The sequence below is a fragment of the Catharus ustulatus genome, chromosome Z, assembly GCF_009819885.2.
Source record: "Catharus ustulatus isolate bCatUst1 chromosome Z, bCatUst1.pri.v2, whole genome shotgun sequence".
NCBI classification, from domain to species: Eukaryota; Metazoa; Chordata; class Aves; order Passeriformes; family Turdidae; genus Catharus; species Catharus ustulatus.
In genome coordinates, this window is record NC_046262.2 from 55,437,322 (window position 1) to 55,458,748 (window position 21,427).

Below are 21,427 nucleotides of genomic sequence, written 5' to 3' on the forward strand. Positions count from 1 at the left end.
GCAAACTCATAGGTCCCCACTGTTTCTCATGTAGCTCTTTTCACCCCCTGCCAATACAACAGTAGATGCTTATGTTAGAAACGTTTCTAGTTTTTATGAAAGATTGGCAACCAAATTCAAGGTATTTTAGTATATATACATATATATATATGTATTTTAGTATATATACATATATATATATATAAGATTATATGGTTATTAATCTTAATATGAGAAGATACTAATTTTTACATAAGAAATTCTTCCAGTTAATGTGGCAAGCAACACTGATGTGCACGCAACCAGAAATATGTTTATCTGCTGATAGTGAAGGCTTTCAAAGATAGACGTAGCTGTTTGAAATTCACAATTTCCCACTCTGTTCCAAGGCCTGAAAGATGTTTCACAAAAGAGAAAGCCTACACTGTTTCCTTATTTGAAATGTAGAGACAAGTGAGATGATCATGCCCCTTCACTCTTATTGCAGAATTAATTGTGTCCTACCCTGGAGATGAGAATATGGTTTCCCTGGGGTACAGCCAGGCCCAACACTGTCTTGTCCAAAGTCACAAAACAAACTGATGATATCAGAAACCTCTCTGTCATCCTCAAGTAGATAGCTTTCCACACACTTTACTTCCCTGCAGCTGACTGTTTTTTAGTTAAAATAATAGTCTCTCTTATTACTTACCACCAATCCCTTATCACAGGCTTGCTTTAGCAATGTTAAGCATTCAGCTTGGCTAGCACTCCACAGGAAATAGTTCTGGGTCATGTCAAGCAGGAAAAGTCGTGCAGGTGAACCATCCTTAAGTAACAAAAAACAGAAGGCTGCAAATATATTATCACTGGGAAAAGGCTTGACACAGCAGGACAGAGGCTCCTGAACAAAATATGTTTAAGTTCATCTTGTACATTCTGTCATCTTTGTTCTGTAAACTCTAGTCATGAAAATGACTTGTACTTCAAGGATTCATCCTGAAGTACAACGTTTTTTTATTTTATATGCCTCAAATTCATGTCTCCTATTTTTTCCAAGAAGGGAAGTAGCCTTAAAAAAAAAAACATTAAAAACCTGTTAGCATTATATGAATGTGATGAGAAGTAAAAACTCATTTGTAGAAATGCCTATCAGACTTCATATTTAGACACCAGGCACTTTAACAAACTGTGCAAACATGCACAGTCATGACAAATGGAAACAAAACAAGAAATGGCTGAGAAGGGAGTAAATATGTCTCTTCAGACTTTAGCAAATCCAACACTTACTTCTGCTAATGACACTATCCATTTAATTGAAACCAGTTTACAGACTGGGACCATATTCATCATTTGCACCTGGAAATAAACTGGGAAGATAAGATGCAAACCAAAAATCAATGAAAATTTTATCTTATCTCTCAGTTCAAGTCCAGAAGAATACCAAGTGACTTCAGATTCAGATGCCCTCAGATTCTGTTATGAAAGGCTCACTGTTTACAGTCGCCACAGAGGCAATCCTTTATCTGGAGAAAACCCCTCAATATCCCCAATTTAAAAAAAAAAAGTATATAGATAAACTCTTTATTTTATTTTTGACATCAGGTGTTTGAAGAACAGAGTTTTAGGGAGAGATAAGCTTCCTATTTATATTCAGATTCATCACTATTAAGGAGACTATAAAAAATCATTTCAGACTTACCTTTAATTTAACCATTCAGAGTTACTACTTAGACCTCCAGTGGCATTCTCTCAAAGAAAACTTTTCAAGCTTGAGGACAGAGGGAGAGATTTTGTCCTTTCTCCTTTTCTGCAAAGGACACTTCTATGAAATAAGCTCAGTTACTAAGACAAATATTAGGCATAGGGTGCTGGAGTTATGGAAGCTGCTGCAGAGGACTGAAACCAACAGCCTGTTAATCTGATGAGTGTATAAAATTGGTATCAAAAATATTCCCTGTAGAGAGGTAGAGGGAAGTCAGAAAATTGCTGTTGATACTGCTTTCTGAAAAGCACTTGTCAGCTGCATTAATGATTGCTTCGTGCAGTGTTTATCAGTGTGACAAAGCATATTTTTATTTAGGTTTCTTTCAAAGATGGCAGTATAAAATACTACAAATATTTTATGAGAGCTGAGACTTTTTAGCTGTGACAGTGGTGTCCCCTATACATGCCAAGACTTAAAGTCAAAAGATCTGCCGAGTACCTCAGTCAAGTTTGTTACTTTCTCCTATATTGTATTTTGCATTACTTCAGATTGTTTACCTTCCAACTGCACCTCACCTACACCTCAACTTTAAATGCAATTTTTCAACTTTTGTGCCAAAACTGACACAAACAATTCAGCCAACACACTAGCTAAAGTAACACTCTGAGGCTATGGGAAAGCTTTGTCAACACTGAGCAAAATAAAATGTTAGAGGAAATCATGCTTACAATAGAAGCAGAATTTTTTGTCAAAAGGAGATCTGGAAAATTATTAACTGATTGAAACAAAGGAAAAGAAGGACATATAAGGGGTTTGAAATTCAGCTGCCAGATGTGAAAGGTGGCAAATAAGAAATAAACAGAACATGATGATCACTCACTGGACAAGAAGCACAGGCAATAATTCCTCCAAAGAAAGATGTACAGTAAATTCAGTAGGTTCCAACAAAGGCATCTGGGATTCCTTGATGTTAGTGAAAGCTTTGACACAGAGATCAGAAGGATCTGAAGTTTGATGCCTGGAAGCCTGGCATTCCTCTCAAGAGTGCCTGTTTTTATGGTAATTAAATTACCTTGTTAGAGCAGAGATCAGACTATTGCATTTTACTGAGCCAGCAGCAGCAAGAACATCTCTGTGAAAGTGAAATACTACTTTAGTGTATATAATACTGCATATGTAATATAAAATATACTTAAGTGGTAGTTGTTTACTCTTTACTCCATCATAATTTTAATTTACATCAGCCATGGCACATAGTGGCCATTCATATCCACCAGTGATCCCACACATCATTTGGTGCCAGTTAGGATATTTTCGAGACTGCAAAGAGCTGCCAAGAACTGCAATAGGAGGAAGTTCATTTGTTTCCAGCTCACCCATTTTCTGCTGCAAAAATTTCTTATCACCCCACATAGGGAGAAACATCCAAGTTGCTACTGCAATAAATATTGGTTTACAAATTCTGGGTAAATTGTAACAATTTAGAGTAAACTCTTTGCATTTGTATACTCCTATTAGCTCAGATTATTTTAGTTTTAAGGGTCTCTATCAAGATAAAATCTTATCCACGGCTTAAATTCAAGCAGATTCCATTGTGCCTAAGACTTCTTAGAGGTTTAAAGATTTAAACCAGGTTATATCTTGATTAGGACTTTGGTACACTAGACCTGCCTACCCTGCAGTAAACCTGTTTTTTAAAGTCTCCAGCTCTGACGTATTTCTAACTGAAGGAAAGTTTATAAATTTCAACAACTTCATAAGAAGATTTCGATTTCAGAGAGATGAAAGTACCCATATTTTGGAATGGAATGGAATGGAATGGAATGGAATGGAATGGAATAGAATAGAATAGAATAGAATAGAATAGAATAGAATAGAATAGAATAGAATAGAATAGAATAGAATAGAATAGAATAGAATAATGCCCTTCAATTTCAATTGTAATTGAAATAAAATAACACTGGTATAGAGTTGTCTGTACTTTCAAAACATTTTAAAAAACAACTGAATCATAAACGAGAGAGGAAGACAGAAGCAAAGCAAAAGAAGATACAAGACTGTATCAGGTGCAGGTGTCCAATATTTGCAGTTAGGGTATTTAAGAAAAGGTAAAAACACCAGAAGGGGGAGAAGGAGAGAAAAAGGAAAAGAAGAAGGTATGTAAAGAAGGATCATGGACACTGAGTTTGGAGATAAAGGGGCAGGAGGATGTGTCCCATGTCAGAGCAGGTATACACTCTTCATCGTGTGGGGATGATCTCATGCTGTAGCAGTTCATGAAAGACTGATTTCAGTGTGGAGAGCCCATGCTGGAGCAAGGGAATGTTGTGACAAGGGAGCAGTGCTCTGTTAGAGTGCAACCCCAGTTCCACATCCCCATGCACTGCCTTCTGGGGAAAAGAGGTAGAGGAGTGAAGATGAGTCAGGTGAAGGGGTTACGGAAAGGTGTTTTAATTTTTGTCTCTGTATCTCCCCATCCTACCCTAATTTCAATTGGCAATGGATTAAATTGATTTACTGCAGGTTGGAAATGTTTGGATCGAGACAGTAGCAGGTAAGAGATCTCTCTGCCTCCACCTTGATCCCCGAGTTTCCCACTGTGTTCCCCCCTGCAGCAGTGAAGCAGTGAGAGAACACCTGCGTGGGAGCGTGGCTGCCCTCCGGGCTAGCCCATCACGGTGACTCACTGGAGGTCACACAACAATTCACACCAGCAAAGCCAAGAACAAAAACTGCTCTCTGGTTTCCCAGCCCGGTTTATGCCACTGTCAGCCAGGTCTCCAACCTCCCTGATAGCTGCAGGAACAGATCTGGTTGTGCAGAGTTCCACAGGAAACAGCAGCAAAGTGCACAGGGTGGCCAACAAGAGGAGCATTGAGGCTGTGACTAATCTCTGACTTCAAAGGAAGCAATGCATTGGGACATTACCTGCTGGGGCTTCAGAGACCTTGCTGTTATTTCAGTAAGTACTTTGGCACTAGCCACATCAGTAACGTTTCATGCAAATAGCATCTGCACAGTGTCGAGGCATGTCAGTATCATATGACATTATTTTTACACTTGGATTTGTTGTCTCGGTTTTCTGTTAACACCCAGCTGTTGTAGAAAGCAAACCTTACAAAACAGAGCAGGCAAAAAGTCTTTTTCCATTATAATTTTCACATGCCTTCTAAACCATCGCCATTCTCTGGCTTAAGATACAGAAATTTTCAGTTTTTATGGCAGAAAGTTGAAAAGCATTTTCAGTCTGAATCAGAAGGGACAGAAAATTAAACACAAAAAGAATTTGTATACAAATACATATTTACAAATAAATTTATATAGAAATATATAGATATATTTAGAGTTACTGTAATGGAATTTCACCAAAATATCTACAGTAAGTATTTCTGTGGATGAAATAATCATATTTATGGTGGGTTTTGGAACTATTCCAATTTATACTGGAAAATGTTGCATTCATACTAGAAAAAAATGCAGGTTTTTTTTTTCTTTTCCCCCTCCTCTCTAGGCATTAGCCACACTAACTGTGCCCATTCTGATTCAAAATACCCTATCACCATCTGTGTATATCAATACACACAGGCCTTCCAAAGGAGCTTGTAAACATCACAATGGCATGGACAGATCTTCCAGTCTAAGGTAATTTTTTTACCTTTTTGATCTGTAAAAGTGACACAAAAGGACAAAACAAGCATGAATCTACGTGGCACTCAACTGCAAAATGGTCAACGACCACATAAATTATCTAATTTTTTTTTCACATTTCTGTGCAAGAAGAGACAAAGCCAGTTACTCTGCTAAGTAAGTTGTCAGGCACTTCTTACAGTGCCATGTAATTTCAGGATTTTTTTATTTTAGCACATGCTATGCCCTATTGATAGGGCATAAATGCTTGGACATCTTTTCAGGTTGCGAAAGCAGTAGCAACTTATCCCATGGTAGACAATAATATAAATATATATATATAATTTTCTACTAAAATGACACTTTTCTGAGAAAAAACCAAATACTTTGGCTGTATTTCAAGGTTTTCCAGGCAGTTTACAAAAACAATATGGGTTGCAATGGAAGTAACACTTGAGAAGAAAATAGAAATTTTGCACATTTTCCTGTCCCCAAATAAAAATGGCTACATTATATAACAGGCATCTGCTGGGCAAGGTTATAACCAAGAATAGTGTGCTGTGGTCTCCCTCACACTGTGAGGGAACATCAACAGAGACTTAAAAGACAGTAGAGTATTTCTGTGAGCGTATACTGGGATATGCAATCAGGACACATAATCTCTCTTACAATTTGAATATTTTAAGATGCATTCTCAGCAGATTAACAACTTAAAAGACAGTAGAGTATTTCTGTGAGCGTATACTGGGATATGCAATCAGGACACATAATCTCTCTTACAATTTGAATATTTTAAGATGCATTCTCAGCAGATTAACAACCACAACCATAATCTTAAGGCTTTGATCTTGTTAGAGCCCTCAGGCTATAGAAAATATTTGATTTTGTATCTCTCCATAAGAGCTATGAATTAGAAGTCATAGAAAAGTGGCAACAAAATCAAAAGAAATTTGACCATGATGAACTTGTGCTGAGTTTACAAAAGAGAATGCATAGCCAAGACTTAGATAAACGAATAATGTTGGAGTATATGCAATTGTGTTGAAAAAGGTCTAAATTAAATAGTGATTAAGTATTTATAGTTAAAGTGTAAGGAAGGGCATCAAAACTGAACCCTATAAGTAGTTCAATCATGATAATGTCACCTGATTTTGAATTTAAACCAAATAATATCAATTGCCCAAACACCCCTAGCACCAAAAAAAAAAAAAAAAAAAAAAGCTTGCAAAGGTTTTGTCTTTGTTCTTTTGAGTAAAATAAAAATATTAATTGCATGGGGAACATAAAATAAAGGACATTTTGTGTAATAGCAAATTATACTGTGGTTTCAGATATGACTCTGTCCCCAAACACAGCTATAATATAAGTGCCTTCTGATCATTATTTGAAAGTTATGCAATATTTGGGGTTTGAGACATGCTGATGAATGCTGAAAAAGCAAAGCTATAGAGCAGTGTTTTTACTTCAATTGAAAAACACCCCACAATCCAGCTAGCCCTGCTCACCTCAATGTGGAGCAGAAACTCATATTTGGAAAAGGAATTTTGAATCCTCAATGAGAGCATACTCAAATGAAACATCAGCAATTTGAGGATTTAGAGAAACTTAAAAAAATCGGTTGATCAATATTAAAAAGGGGTAACGAATGAGATTAAATAATATTATATAATCTGGTTCTCTCTTGCCTGTAGCTTTTGTCTCAAAATACTATAATAATATTCCAGCTGTTGAGCGCATCTGGCAAACTCTGCTTCCCTAAGCACAAAGTAATTTCACAGCTTACCTGTTGTGTGATGCTTTATCAACTCACAAGGTTGATAAAGGTTTTTCAGAACCTTCTCTTTCAGCTGTTGGGATCAGTAAGGCTGCACTGGAAGGGTCCTTTCTGCTCCTGGGATGTGGTAGCTGACCACAGACTGTGACCTTCAGCACCACTCATGGCCTTCGTCCTGCGCTTGTGCCACTGCAGGAGTGGGAGGGAGTGTGAGAGGCACCAAGACCTCTGAGTTTATTTCCCTCACTCTCTCTCACTCGCTCACTCTCCACTTCCAGATGAGTCACTATCCTGTCCCTTCCAGTTGTGCGGATTTAAAGTCAGTAAAGCAGATGAAGAGGAAAATAATGGTTTGTGTGAAAGGCTGAGAGCATAAAAGGAATATTAATACAATATTCCAGGACGTAAACCAACCACTTTTAGAATCAGCCAACTCTTGCTACTAAGAGGAACTGGGAAAAAAAGCCGGAGAGGAACTTCTGTGCCTACAGGAGGGATATCTGACAGGAAAACAGCTTATTGAAGAGAAGACTGGATATAGAAACATTTGCATGACAGACAGCCTGGAGTACCATTTCCCTTTTGATTCCTTTTCTTTCTTCTGTGCACCTGGATAGAAAAATAATGCACAGCTAGTTGTTTTCATGTCCCCAAGAGATGATGTCTATTTGTCTTTTAATGCAGCTACAGCAAAGAAGCCCTTCAGGAATAAATTTTTTATTCTCCCTTTTTCTGTATTTGTGGATTATTCTTGTATTTTACATGTCAAAAGTATACAAAGCTGTTAATAATCTCAGGATTAAAAAATAACAGATTATTTAACTACAAAACTTTTCCTTTTTCTTTGGAATAAAACTTTAACCTGCCTTTTGGTAATTCCCCATTCTGTCCCTTTCACTGAAGAAAGGTCTGTTAGAAAGGTGTTGTGTCACTGAATATCAACACTATTTAGTAAGAGGCAGTTTTTGTCCTTCTTTGTCACCCTTCTTATCTCTTGTCCTCAGTGATTTTTGTGGGACTTCTTAATGAATGGAAATTCTTCTAGTGAGCAGGTAGTGTGAGCTATGCAGAGCCTGGCAGTGAGTAGTTATTTAAAGCTAAATGTTGGTTTGAAATCCAGTCTGCCATTCATCCCAAATTCTAATCAAGCAGAAACATTTAATCAGCTTTAGCAAAAAAGTAATGATGATTGACAAGTGAAATAAATTACCTTTCTTTTCTCAAAAAATTCCATTAGTTCTTGGCTATCTCAACAAGTAAACTGTTGTTCATGTAATTCTGGATTTCACTGAGTTTTGCGATTTCTCTCTTAAAAGTGCTTGGCATGAAGTCAAATCTTCTCAGCATTGAGCAAGGTGGAGCATCATTACCTTTCAGAAGAGACAACAGACAACTTCCTGATGGAAAAAACCATTAACAATTCTTAAAGGCTCTATTTCAATACGTCACACAGGGGTTTTTTTCTCCTACTTTTAATGATCATAGGTTTTACTTCCCACAGTAATTCACAAATACATTTCTCCTTGACTTCGAATGATTTTCTGTAATTTTTTAGAAAAACAAATTTTGCTTCATCGCTATGGATGCAATTTTTCCAGCATGAGAAAGAATTACTAGCTTTATAAGATTGGTCCCTTTTAACTTCTCATGTAGCTTTGCTTTTTACTTGATTGCCTGGTGTTGCTGTCCTTTGAAGGAGTACTGGATATTCAGAATGCACTCAGTTTCATGTCTCAGCACACATCCTTGTCATCAAGTGGGATGGTGGCCTGCAACTGTTATGCTGAACATAATCTGAAGGAAGATGAACATCACAGATGGCCATGGAATCTGCATGTGCAAATTAGGAATGAATAATGTGGTCTACATCTTAAAGTGTAATTTAAAGCATCGTGTATTACTTTGCAAAATACTTTAGAAAAGACATCTGGAGCACAGAGTTCTTCAGGTACAGATATTAACATTGTATTTTAGTCCACGACAGGGTTCTGACAGAGTTGAAGGTAGCATGATATAAAAATGTTAGTCAGAGGTGTGGTTTAACCTGGCAGGGAGATAAGCACCATACAAATGTTTGCTCACAGCGGGAGAACTTGCTGGTGGGGAAGTAAAACTATGCAGCATTATGTCATGTAGTGTGGAATATCCCTGGGGCCAGTGGGGTCAGCTGCCACAGCTGTGTTCCTCTCACAGATTCTTGGGCACGTCCAGGCTCCCTGCTGGCAGAGCAGGAGGAGCTGAAAAACTGAAAAGTCCCTCATGTAGCATAAGCACTGCTCAGCAACCACTGAAACATCACTGTGTTGGCAATGTTATTCTCATACTAAATCCCAAACAGTGCACTATGCCAGATGCTAAGAAGAAAATTAACTCTATCCCAGCTGAAACCAGGACACCCACATAAGAAATATTGTGAACATGCACCTAAGAAGAATCTTGAATATTTTTAAATAGAATGCAATATATGTAATACTCCCTTGAAATTATGTTGCCAAATAATGTGCCACACTGCTTGTAAATGCTTCTCAGTTCACAATTATTTTTAGACAAAAGAGCTTAATTTTGAAGTAATTATTAAGTACCATTTTGTTTATTCTTTTTATATGGTGAATGATGCATAGAAGTAGAAGAAATGAAAAGAAATTGGAAAAAGTTGTAAGTTCATAGGAATAACTATGCTAAATAACTGTGCTAAAGGGAATAAAGTGACTCAGAAACGAGTAGAGAAAGACAACTTCAAGAACAACTTGTTTTCTCCGTGCAAAATCCACACTATCAGATGGTTTCAGAGAGCAGCTTGTCTAACCTGCCCCTGTCAGGCTGACAGAAAGTCAAAACCACCTAAAATTATAAAGTGTGTCCTGCTATAAAACATAATTAATTCCTTGCAGAATGTGTTGATCTTGTCCTGTTCTTCTCTGCAGAGAACTTAAGAAATCATCACTGTTCCCTCACAAGACACATTTTTTCCTCGGGGGAGCTTTATCCAAATACGTTCTTCTTGTTGCTCTCCTTGGGACTTTTCTTTCTTCAAAAAGGAGCACATCCTTCACCTGAATGGGTAGCCCCCCAAAAAACACCACTGTTATTTTCCCTAATTCCTTATAACCCCACCAGTGAAGTACCAAAAATGAGTGTTTGTCTGTTTAAGGCTGTCATCATGTTATTTTTTTTGAATGCTTGACTGCCTTGTAAACATTTTTTGATCAGTGACTAAAATCACCAATGGCAATATCTGTTTACACCGTGTCTGGGACAGATCACGAAAAGCACCTCAAGACATGACAATCACTCAGATAATAACTGATTTCTAACTCATTATGTTTTTGGTAAGTGTTAAGAGTGTCTTGCAGAATACTCTAAGTCATGGTATGAAGCCAACACAAGTCAAATCATCTTCTTCTTCAGTAAGCCAGTTACTTTGACAAAGAAGAAAATATTAAACTGACTATCAGATCTTAAAAAATGTTCCTGCTGGTTTCATTCTCTTGTTAACTTTTTAAATTAGTTGACTGAATTCATTTATCACGAGATTTACACTCCATGTTTTAAATCCGGATTTAAATCTGAATTGCATTATCTTTATTATCAGATCCTTCCAAGCATCAGAGTTGGGTTGATCAGCCAGTACTTTTCTAGCTCCTCTTTCCTGAAAGACAAATGCCATGTCATGGTTTTCATGAAACTGATTAGTTACCCAATTAGTTACCTAAACTAAGAATTAGTTACATAATCAATGACAGAAAATAATAGATCTTCCACAGGTAGTGGCCTTCTTTTGCAATTAATAAGCAGGAAAAAGTGCTGTAGAATTGCAGTTTTGAGTGGTGGTAGGTATTTTACTGTTGAGAGATAATATATTTATACAATTATACAATGGAATTGCTTGTGCTTCTGTGTTATTATAGCCATTAAACCTTAGAAAGCATATTTAGAAGTAATAAGCTCATCATCATTCATGTTTAACTACACAAACATACAGGACAGTAAACAGCAGAGATGAGGCTGATGAACCATGTTTTTCAACCTTTTACTCGGCAAGTTACAGTGGAGAAATCTCATAAGTGTTACAGAAGGATCATCACCTCTGATCCTGCGCTGCTCTGCTGCTTGCCTGCTTTGAGGTGCCTGCGGATCCCCATCCTCCCTGGCCCCTGTGGGTGGCTGCTACTCTGCCTCTGGCTGTACCAGCTGCAGCATCCAACCAAGGACAAGGAGAACAGCACAGCCTCAGTGTGTTAAATGTCAGGAAGGTTGGTTAGGAAGCTCCTGGAAACAGTAAGCCAGCAGCAGCCTAGCTCAAAATGTGACCCTGCAGTAAATCCAGGAGAGCAGATTATGACAATGCAGAAATAAATCGAGTTTAGATGAAGATAACAAGTTCTCAATATACTGCTGTGTTCTGAATTTCAATATGAAGAAAAACAGTGAGGGTTTATTAATGAATGAAAACACCTCTGTTCAGTGATGAAAAGAAATGAAGTCAAGGAGAAAACCTCTCATTCACCTTAAAAAAAAGGGAGGCATTCTGAAAATATAATCCTGAAAAATCAGATAAGAAGCAATCTAACGTGATTGTCCAAATATAGTGACACCTCTGTAAGGAAATACAAAGAGAGAAAAGCCCAGTTAAGCCACAGGTCAAAGTAGGTACAACTACCTCCATCTAACTGAGGACAAAGACATACTGAGGGACAGACATAGTGACAATAACTGAAATTTGGACTATTTAAATAAAGAAAGGTGCAAGAACACATCTAAAGGCAGTGAATGACTGGGACATGACAAAGTCATGTATATCACAAAACATAAAAAATATATTTTTTTTACAATTTGGTAGACATTTGGGACAAGGAGCCACAAGACAGACATACACATCAAAGAAATGAAGAGAAAAAACAAAACCAAAACCCCCTACACTTGGTGAGACTCAGAAAGGCTTTATGATGTAACTAATGAGAACATCCCCTGAGTTAATGTGGGAAAAAAAAATTTAAAAAAATAATTAAAAAAAAAAGGCAGAGTTGAACTCCTTCTTTTCAAGGAAAATTATTACTCCAGTAATTACCCATTGAGTAATCCCTGGCAATTTTCCCTAAAACATGGAGAGTAGATACTATAATAAAAAACTCTGCTTAAAACCAGTACAGTAATTTCATGATTACAAGCCGCACTGATTATAAGCCGCACTTCCAGGGTGTTGGCAACATTTCATTTTTCCTCCATATATAAGCCGCACGGGATTGTAAACTGCACTTTTGTTCGCAGTGAGGATCCGTGTGCAACTTTTACAAAGTTGCCAAATAGTAACAGAATCGTGGGATTACGGGGTTTACTAGCTTGGCCCTGCTCAGGGCGGATGCCAGGGAGCAGTTCCGGCCCTGCTCACCACTGCTGCCGGGAGGCAGGGGAGTGGTGTGCCCGGCTGGTGCCGCTGGGAAGCGGTAGAGGGGTGTGCCTGGCTGCTGCTGCTGGGAGGAGGGAGAGGGGTGTGCCCCGCCAGTGCCGCCGTCGTGCCCCCTGGGGCCGGGCAGGCTCCACCTTGGCTCGGGGCTGCTGCTGGCTCGGACCTCCTGGTTGGGAAATTTCCAAAATTTGTTCATATATAAGCTGCTCCTGAATGTAAGCCACACTTCCGGTTTGGGAGTAAAATTTTAGTCAAAATGGTGCGGCTTATAATCATGAAATTACTTTGGGAATATATAGTGATGTAGCAAAACCAAAGGCTGTATTTAAAAAGAAAAGCAAAACAAAACAAAGAACAATAAGGCAACATGAAAGCAGAGACACAAATGAAAAAAACTATATACGGGCTATATATTGTGGCAGCAGATGAATGAGAATTCTTTCTGGTCACAGAAAACTTAAAACTCATCGGCATCTATAATTTTTTCCTGACCTGACAGTGTGTTGATACAACTGTCGTTGACAACATCTGCTTTTAGACGGGAAAACAGCCTATAAACACCATTGAAAGAAAGAGCGGGACCAGATTTTTCCTGAATTCCTAGTTCAGATGTTCCTAAAATATAAGGACATTTGACTTCTACCTATGCTAAATTTTGAGTTTGCTGATCAAAACACACACAGAAAACTGAAAACAAAAATTCAGAAACCAGACAAAAAGATGGGATCAGAGGATGCAATTGTTGATGAGTTTCCCCACTCACCCTAGATGTTCCTTCACATTGATTTATCTGATTGCTCTGTCACCCACCCTGTCCTGGAGCAGAAATATTTTCACCACTAGACTTTTGTGGGTTAGCTGACCATTGATATTCCTTTTGGAAGGTATTTGTCTGGGTAGTATATACTTCATCGGCAAGATGGGTCAGAATGGAAAGTGTTCAGCGCCTCTGGTAAGTGTCTTTTCTGCATTGGAAAGAACATTGGTCTTCAGTAGGTATCTGCCCATGGCAAGGGGGTTGGGACCAAATGATCTTTAAGGTTCCTTCCAACTCAATTTTATGACTCTACGAAATTCAAAAATACATAGAAAATGATGAATTTCTATGTATATATGTGCTTAACTGCAGTGGGGAAGTGTGAGTATATGGTTTAATTCCCCATAATTAATATCAAAAGTGATTATAATTTATCCATTCTGGTTCTAGTCAGTGCTTTTTGAAAAGGACCTGCAGTCCCAATCTCCTTGTCTGCTGCTTCCTGCTGGGCCTCATCAAAACAGTGATGGGCCAGAACAAGGTGACTTGCTTAGATCCAAAGTAGTTACCAGGTATGTATAGGTTCTTGTTCATATGTACTTGTAGGTTCTCAAAATAAGGGTTCTGGTCAAGCTCACCATCTATCTTGCACTCCCTTTTTTTTCCACAAAAAAGGTTTTTTTATCTTCTAATGTGAATGGTACTTCCCATAGATTTCCATAGATGTAATTCTTTTGCATTGCAGTAAAGAGGGCAGGAAAAGCAAAGAGAAAGGATTTGCAGCCAGGTTCTTCCCTCTGAAATTTATTTGAAGGATACAAAAAGTAAAAGTAAGACACAGTGTCAGAAAACTGTCAAGAGGTGGGACAGAGTAGGAGCCTGAAATGTTCTGACTCTTACACAGACTCCCAGCTCAATCCCACCAATACTGGATGGGTGGATTGAACACCACGGAAAAACTCAGCTTTTTTAAAGCCCAGCCATTTTCCCTGCTGAGACCCTGCTGCCTTGAAGCACTGTGCCAAGAAAGATGCCAACCAGGCAGGATTTTTTCCACATTCATTTAACAAATATTTTTTGTGTTACTTACACCTCTGCTGCCCAGAGGTTAACAAAGGAAAGCAGGAACAGACCAGGATATCAGCCTCACTCCATCACCTTCCCCTCCACACATTCCACCTGCATGCCTCCAGGTATCATATCCTCATGTATTTTTTTTCCCAACTGAGAATTGATAATTGATACAAGATTAAGCCTCTGTTTGCTTCACTGTATAAGTTGTTTTCTTTAAGAAACACCATCATGGGTAAATTTTTTTCAGGAAAAAAATAGGAGGTCATGGATAACTTTTTACTGAAAAGACAAATAGCCAGTTCCTGCTATGACATCAGACTGAAATCCCTGCAGCTCTCGAGCTGATGACTGTGTTCAAGACAGATAGCACTGCAAGAAAAGCATCTCTGAATATCAGTCCAAATTTATCACCTGAAAGAAACCTTTGTTGGGACTTTGGTTTCACTGATTTACAAGAACATCTTAAGGGCACTTTCCATACTTTGAGTTAGGTGTTTACTGCCAGTCCAGTCCAGTCTGTCAGGAATCTAAACTACTACGTCAACATCCTTATGTATAAAGAATTATAGAATTGTTTGGGTTATGAGGGACCTTAAAGATCACCTAGTTCAAACCCCATTACCAGGGATTCTAGAAAGAGTAGTTTCCCCGCTCCTGCCGTGGCAGCGGCGGGCCAGGATGGAGCCTGCCTGCTCCTGCCACGGCGGGTGGGGACAGAGCACCCCGCCTCCTCCCCGAGCCTCAGCAATGGCTGCGTGGGGCTCCTGTCGGCTCCCCGAGCCGCGGCAATGGCGGCGCGGGGACCCCCCGTCTCTCCCCTGGGCTGCGGCAGAGAAGGGAAGAAGAGAGCTCTCCCGCCTCTCTCCCCGCCCCCTGTGCTGCCTGCAGGGAGCCAGGGCAACACAGTAACACTGTAACAATCACGGAATGCCGGCTTTTACTGGCAGGTGCTTGGCTCGGCGCGCTGGCTGGCACGTCTGGGGTTGTAAATGTCAGAAAATTATTCACATATTAGCCGCCCCCGAGTATTAGCCACACTTGGGTTTCCACCAAAATTTTTGTCAAATTGCTGCGGCTTGTATTCATGAAATTACTGTACTTGTTTATACCTCCAGATATCTCTGATTCCCTCCTCCCTACCCACCACCCCCCCCCCCAAAATAGTAAAATTATTTTGTTTTTTAAAAGTAAAACAAATTCTGCAGTGATATAGCTGCATTAGTAATTGTTTTAATTATTCTGCATAATCTTATATTAGCTGATCCTGTACTGGTAAACAAAGTAAAGGTGAGTTCCTACTCAAAAAAAAAAAAAAAAAAAAACCGTGAAGGAAAGAATTTTTCAGAAGGGAATTACAGCTGGAAAAGTAGAAGACATTTCTACCATCCGTGAAGCATAAAAAATGTGTTTGTCTCCTTTCTCTACAGCAGATATTATTCTTCTGCCCCTGAGTAGTTTTTTCACTAGAAGAAGGACGTTCAAGAATATAACCCCATACTTATACACCAGCACCATGTAAAGTTATTTGGATCTTGCAAAGACACAAAGAGCCTAAGTCAGTTGATGCAACTCTGTTTCTAATCTGCCTTCAGCAGAATATTAATAAATATCTTCAGTATCTCAAGATCACCCTATTAAACTATCAGTGCAATCTGAGAACCTGTTGAATGCCAACATTTAGTTTAGTTAATAAAGTTCAGCTGCAAGCCAAACAATTAGACAATAAGTCATAGAATCAGACAATGATTTAGGTTTTAAGGAACCTCAAAAATCATCTAGTGGCAATCCCCCTTGCCATGGGCAGGGGTGCCTGTTAATGAAATTGAGTATTGGAGTTTAGGATTGAATGTGAGTTTTTTGTGTTGAGCTTTGAGGAGTTCTATATGCATAAATATCCAGACTTCTCTTTAAGGAGGTTGACACTACTCGTATTTCCTCCTTACAACCATACCTAACATAAATTCTAACCTTCTAAGAATTTCTAAGTTTCCCCATCAGTGTCAGTCAATTAAGAATAGATCAGGGTACCTAAGAGTTTTCCTACTCAGCCTCTGCCTGCTGTTTAGTTGATTCTCACTGGGCTAGTTAAGCTGATCAGTGAAATTTTAATCCGTACATGAATGTGCTATTTATATTTCTATTCCCATTAGGAAGGAGATGTATGTTGGAGAAATTTTCCAAGTACAAAGCAATCCTAAGCCAGAGAAGTATAGGTCCCTTATCAACTTAAAGCAAGTATAATAATTAAAAATTTCAAAATGGATAAAGGGCTTAGAACTGAATTTTAAATTAGTTCTGATAACACAAACACTTATTAAGATTTTAAATAGTTTTTTTGTATTGTCTAACTTTTTGAAGGTCAATAAGCAATGTGTTTTCAGAGCATTTATAAACTGTAAATTTTTTTTTTCTCTAAAATAATGGTAAGTCAACCAAACAATTGCTATCTTGAGTATCATGACAGTCGCAAACAATTGCAGCTGGCATCAGCTTAGTATCTATCTTCACAACTAATTTTATACAGAGAACATAAGAAAAGACCTTCTAGATTTGTTTCCCAGTCATTCCAATAGCAGCTGTCTCATGCAGGTGTCTTGTGGATCACAATCACAGGGTATATCTCATTTTATCTCACAGAGTTCTGCTGAAGAGGATAAGATTCATACATAACAAGTATGGTGGGACTACCACCAGAATCAAACAAAGCAGATTCAACTGAGACTATGTGAAAAGCAAAGACGATTTCTTGCTTTTAGTTGTTAATTTTTCTTTATTGCTCTGCAGAAGATACATGGATACAGAAAACTTCAACACTTCGGTCATGACACCCTCAGCTGTCACATGTAGTTCTTTCAATACAGTGCCAGTGCCCATCTCATTATTTTGCCACATTTTCTCAATTTGTATCTCAGATCTAAACCAGACATAAACTAACATTAAAATCCAGAGCCACTGAGAATCAAGGAAAGACTCCAAGTTTAGTGGACTACATGCCTGTAAGACACACCTTATTTTGTTCACATGATTATTATTCCCCATTTTGGGAACATCCTTTCAGTAGGATACACAAAATTACATATTGTGTTGTGGTTAAGTAAAGCTTTATCCACATGTAAAAAACCGTAAGTTTCTTATGCCCTCACACTTGATACTTGTAGGCAACAATTTTGATCAGCAAACTCAAAATTTAGCATAGGTAGAATTCAATTGTCCTTATATTTTAGGAGCATCTGAACTAGGAATTCAGGAAAAATCTGGTCCTGCTCTTTCCTTCAATGATGTTTATATGTTGTTTTCCCATCTAAAAGCAGATGTTGTCACCGACAGTTGTATCAAAGACCTTTTTGAGTATAATATTTACAAGCTATTCCCTTTTTTGTTTTGTTAGCAGCTTCTCTTGTACATATTAATTACTTCGGGCCTCTGCCAACATATGTTAATATTCTAGATCAACCTCTTTCATGGAAATGTCAAAGATTAAATTCAAATGAAGGATGACATTTCAGTTGGCATATTTCATGTCTTTATCCTCTAGAAACTTCAACTGAGGAAAACCATAATATTTAAAGAAAAGAATGTTCACTTTTTAAATAAAATTGCTAGGAGGCAAAATTCTCTTTGTGAGGCAAAATTCCCAAATAATTATAATTTGATAAAAAATATCAGAAATTAAATCTAACTCTGGATTTACTTGCCAGGTACCATCAGTGCACAACCAGAAAAACAGCAAAATATGTCTCATACTTCTGGCATTTTTTTCCCCTGATTGCATGCTTGGGCAGAATGCATTAGAAAGCCCTTCCACTTCTTCTAAACAATGTTGTCTGCTTTAGACTACACTGCTCTTGTTGGTGTCTTTCTACTCACTTGCCAGGAAGCAGAAGGTGCAGGCGGTTGTGCCAGGGAAGGTGAACCTGTGCTGGCATCCCAGGGGTGGCAGAGGCAGCAGGTCACTGAGGACAGCACAGTTCCACAATATCCAAATGAGGCCACCAGTGTGGGGCTGGGATAGTGACAGGGGTGACTGAGGGACTTGAGTCTTTCACATCAGCCCTGGTGATGAAGGTGCAGGATAAATGCAGGTAGCCATGTCAGCCAGAGTCAAGGCAGCATGAGGCTGGACACAGCATCCCCGTAAAATGTAACTCAGGCAGAAACCAAGGGCAAGACCTGTGCTTAGAAGTAGGTCCTGAGAGAAGAAAAGGTGAGGTGCCTGGGAAGCACTTCTCACAGCTGCACAATTGTTGTGTGAGATGGATCCCTTGCCAGGGAGCTGAACCTCCAGGAGCAGGGAGAGGCTGCTGCTGCACTCATGTCTGGCATGACAGTCAGGGAGAAGAAGCCATCAGGGCTTCTTTGGAAAGATAGAAGAAAGCTATGAGAATAAAGATTATTGTTCACAGACTTGAGTTTTCCATTTAAAGAATTTGCAGCTCCATGGAAAACATTTTTGTGATCTTTAAGCTGAAGAACACTGATAAGCATTAATCTCCATAGAGTTTTCTACTGAATAATTTTTTTTGTGGTCTTCTCTATGGGCATGTTATAAGCATACAGACTTCTTTAAAGTTTCTCTGAATTGAAAAAAAGCAAAACAAAAAAAAACCCCACCAAGTCCCTAAAAGCCCAAAAAGCAAATCTCAAAATTATAGATAAAATTGGCTGGCAACGATTAGATGAAATTATTTTGAGATTGATTCAAACAAATATTCCTTTTCTTTGTCTGTTTTTCTCCTCTGGGAAGTCTTTGTATTGTTGTGTTGAACGTAAAAAACACAAAAACTACAAGAGTTATTCAAAGTGTTAGAAATAATGAAAAAATACAGGAGCGTGAAGTGACAAAGTACAACCTATCATGAGAAAAGAGGACTGAAATGCATACTTTTACTGTAATGCCTTAGAGTTATGGAGTAGTCTAGAACTCTGATGAGCTGGAGGCAGCTGTGAGGGTCAATAATCCTATTGGATTTGTCAGTTTTCTGCATTTAATAAGCCCCTGGAGGGTTAAACATAACTTAAACTTCACTTGGTTTATTTTTATAACACAGACTGCATTTTTCTTTTGTGTATTTTCTTAATATTTTTAGCCTTGTCTTGGTTCCTGCATATTATACAACAATAGAATTGATATTTAGTTTTCACTGGTTGTCAGCAGGATGCAGAACTCATCCCACAAGTCATTTTCTAGTAAGTGAAACAGTGACCAAACTCAAAATACAGAAGCTCAAAAGTTCTGCCTTACAAGTCTTGGATGCTCTGTAAATTACAACTTCAAAAATAACTCTCAGTCATTTGTCTAGTATCATCATGAAATTTATTGCATATATGCAACTGAATAGAGATAGAAGAATCTGAATCACAATACAAATTTTAATAAAGAATCACATAATTGTTATAATGATAGTTCAGGAAACATTTAAAATATATGCTTAGATTAATCAAATAACTCATATGTCTTATTTGAGACCCTGAGGTTTACATGAAGTGGACGATTAGTGACCAGTATCCATTTTTAAATCAATTTTCTTGGAACTGTTATAAATATTTTATAATAAGCAAATATATAATTTATAATATGAGATAATAAGAAAGACCTTATTCATTTTCCTGTATTTGGTCTCAAAAATAGCATATATTCCCTATATTAATTTTAACTGACATATATTTGACATAGCATAATTTTGTATATTAGCATTTGTATTTGTTTTCTACTGCCATTGATTTTCCTTTCCAGCTGTTATTAATAAATTCTACTGCTAATTCATTTTGATGGCTTCCTGTTCTTAGAAGATAATGATCAGTAGAGTGGAACTTCAGTGAGCAGCATGTTGTAGTCAGAACAGCAGTAAGTGATGGTGTCATCTGTATTTTAGAGACCATTTGACTTTGATATTCCTTTCAGAGCCATATCAAACTGTATTATCTGTGCCATGAATCATATTTATTCATCCACCTTTCAGCATGTTTACCAAGCATCCAATATTGCAAGCACCATAACATACAAATGTGTAGACTTTGCATAATATGTTAATAGGATTATATTTCAGAAATCCCTGGTATGTCTGAAGTAAAAGAGCAGGATATAAATGGGCCTTAGGCCACAAAACAGAATGGTAGTGCTGGGCAACACTGCCCCCTTTGTGCCTGAACAGGGCTACCCACAGGATATTCTCTCACTGCCAGGGATAGGCAGGGCTCTCCTCCACTGCCTGGCTTGTGTCCTTCCATGCAGGCAAGTGGAAGTGGCTGGTCCATGGCCCTTGTTACACCATCACCACTGGCAGCACAGCCAACAGCCCCCAAACACAGCCTGCTCTTCTCACAGCTCCTTGGGAACTACCAAAATGTCAAGAGGAGTCTCCTGTGAAAGATTCAGGAAACTATGAGCCTGTAGGAGAGGAACTGCACACCAGAGGGGTTTATGAGGGCACAGTGTGCTCTCAGCAGCCCTGGGACAGACTGTCCTGGGCTTTGCAGCTTGCTGATTCTCTTCAAGGCATGAAGCATTAGGCATGCATGCAACTGAACACCACACCCACCCCCAAAACCTCATTTATGTTTCTAATGTATTATTCCCAATATTTCATAGCTTTATTTTGTCCTACTGCTGGAGAATTATTTCTTCATGTAGACTCTCACTTTGACCATCTGACTTATTTCCCACTTCTCTTCTCTTACAGTGATCTCCTCCTCTGGTCCTTTGAGTTCCATCTCCAGTTTTGCAGCTGCAGCATATCAATAACCTTACAGAAGATGCTGCATGACTGATTCACAACGATTGCTGAAAATCAAGGACAAAGAACTGAACTGGCTGATAAAAGTAAATGCAACTTTGCACTCCTGCTTTACATGCAAGCCAACCAAATGGCTCATTATCCAAAAAGAAGGATTTAAATTAACTGGTAACATCTAAAATATAAATAAATAAGAATACACTGATCTGCTTAGAACAAAAATAGAATAGAAAAACTCAGTAGTTCATCACTATATGCACAGTCTGCAGAGTTGAACATTTGAGCTTACTGCTTTCATTCCTAAAATAACATATATCTAAAATCCAAAATAGAAGTACTGGACCAAATATTATGTTCTTGACATCAGTAATATCTTTTTTCTGCACAA

The 21,427-nt window shown here is 38.3% G+C and overlaps 1 long non-coding RNA gene across 1 annotated transcript; it reads left to right on the plus strand.

The window, feature by feature from the left end:
* The first annotated feature begins 3,643 nt into the window (after positions 1–3,643).
* Positions 3,644–20,221, plus strand: LOC117010508. The gene is made up of 3 exons (XR_004420691.1): positions 3,644–4,628; positions 5,178–5,308; positions 20,040–20,221. It is a non-coding gene; the product is annotated as an uncharacterized LOC117010508 (long non-coding RNA).
* The last annotated feature ends 1,206 nt before the right edge of the window (positions 20,222–21,427 follow it).